This window comes from Trematosphaeria pertusa (genome assembly GCF_010094035.1).
Source record: "Trematosphaeria pertusa strain CBS 122368 unplaced genomic scaffold BU26scaffold_22, whole genome shotgun sequence".
NCBI lineage: Eukaryota > Fungi > Ascomycota > Dothideomycetes > Pleosporales > Trematosphaeriaceae > Trematosphaeria > Trematosphaeria pertusa.
This window is the reverse complement of record NW_022987233.1, coordinates 268985-271484: the sequence shown is the minus strand read 5'-3', so window position 1 is coordinate 271484 and position 2500 is coordinate 268985.

Sequence of the window (2500 nt, the reverse complement as noted above, 5' to 3'; positions counted from 1 at the left end):
AATAATATTACTAACTATAACCTTAAGCTTACCTATTAACTAGGTTTAGCTAATATAGTAGTAGACGCGTTATTATAAAAGTAAGAAAAGCTTAAGACTTAAAAGAAGAAGAATTGTGCCGCCTATACAAGGGCTTTTCTAAGTAAGAAGTAAATTAGCCTCTTAGCTATTAAGTAATTATTAGGTAAGTTATTAGTTCTAGTAGCCTAGAGATTAGCTAGTAGTACTACGAAAATCGCTACTACTAATACGTTTATAGAGGCACTCTCTACTAAGAATCTATATACTATAATTAATTAGGTTATTATAGCTAACTAATTAGATAACTCTCTATAGCTAGCTTAAGAAAAAGCTACTATATTAGACTTTGCCTAGAAAATAGAAGATAGCTTATTAACCTATTAGAATTAATTAATAGTTTCTACTATTAACTACCTATAAACGTATTTAATACGTGCTGTATATACTACTTAGGTAACTATCTATCTAGAGTGCTGAAAAACTACCTAGTTACTATAAGATTAATATTACTAGCTAGGTATATAAGAAGACGTTAATACGTATATAGTAGTATATAAGGCTTACTACTAGAGCTATACTCTATAGAATAAAACGCTAAGTCTTCTAAAGCCTCTACCTATCTCTAAGAGAGTATAGTAGAACGTCTTTATAAATTTTAAGAGCTTCTTCTCTAATAAAAAAGAATTTAACTACGTGTATATTGTTATAGATTAGCTAAGTAAGTAGAGCTTCTCTCTACTCTACTATAAGAAAATTATAGCTTAATATATAGTAGAGCTATATTACTAATATATCTAGCGTATATATAGTTCTTCTAGGTTTATTATATTAGATTATAGCCTATAGTTTACCTCTACCTTTATAAATAAGCTCTATTAGCTTATAGAAATTAAGTAGAAGCTCTCTACTATGTACTACTTGTAAACTAATAGAAATATAGAGATTGTTAATTAATATTTTAATTAGCGTCTACGTTTATTTATTAACTACTACTAGAATAATTAGTTAGACCTTCTACTATATATAGATTAGGTATAAGCTACGTTACTATATAAAACTATAGAACTAATAGTATATAAAATTAAGTTTAGATATTAGCTAGTATACTACTAGAATTAGAAGAAGCGTATAGTAAAAGTCTCTACTCTACGTAAGTATCTCTTACGCTAGAAAGCTTAGAATTTTACTAAGAAGTAATATAACGCCGTAAAAAAAGCTACTAAAATTGCACAAGGTAATATCGCAAAAGCGCAAGCTAGGCAGGCGCTTTAAGTAAATAAAAAACGCTAAAAACCTAATTTTACTATAGGCGATCTTGTCTATATTAAATCTTATAGCTTTTTAATAAATTAGCCTAGTATAAAGCTAGATTAATAGATATATAGCTCTTACCTAATTATTACTATAAAAGGTTACTTTTTCTAGCTCTAGCTACCTACGTATATACGTATACATAACGTTTTTTACGCTAATTAGTTATAAAAAGTCTTAGAGCTATTACTAGAGTAGGTAGAGCCTAAGTAGCTACCTATTAAAGTTAATAGTAATCTAGAATAGCCTATATATAAAATTCTAGATAGCTATCTTTATTAAAATCGCTTTTAATACTACGCTATATAGATTGCTTATAATTCTAACTCTACCTAGTATAATATTATAGGCTTTATTAACGCTTTCTATAAGGTAAAAGACTTTTACGTAGTATATCTAGATAAGCTAAAGCTACTACTATAATTAGATGCTTAAATTAAAGCGTATAAAAAAGAGAAGACTCTAGAGAAGATAGTAGAGAATTTAAAACCTATAAGAGTAGAAGACGTAAGAGTAACGCAAAGGTACTACTAAGTAATTTAAGACTCTACTAAGCTTATAGTATCGTTTAAGAAGAGAGCTAATAAGAAAGCCGCTCTACTAACGCGAAAATAAGCCTCTTTCTTTCTAGAGAAAAGAGAGTAGCTATAAAAGCGCTTTTAGTTTAAAACTAATATAAATACACTTACTACAAGCTAAAAGAGACGGTTAAGAGTATAATACAAGAGTTTTAGAAGAAGAGAGACCTAGAAGGTGTATTTTAGAGCTTAGAGACGAGCTCTCTCTATAAGAGAAGGTAATATAATAGTCTAGTTTAGAGATTTACCTTAGGTTACGTAATCTTATTACGTAACCTAGCCTAGCGCCTTAGCGCTTAGTACCTCTATATATAGAGCCTCTTAGAGCCTTTTCTTAACTTCTTACCTTTAAATAGCTAAATTTAACTTAATCTACCCTGCTAGCACTCTATTCTTACAGCTCGTAAAGACAGTGCTGCCTATAGCTAACTTACCTAGCTAGGTGTTCTAGAACGCTTATAGTAGTAGAGACCGCGAACCTAGCTCTTATAAACTCTAAGCTACTTAAGATAAATCTAGATAAGCTATTTAACTTATCTATATTATCTTTAACTATCTAGTACGTTTATATATTATACTCTAGCTTACTA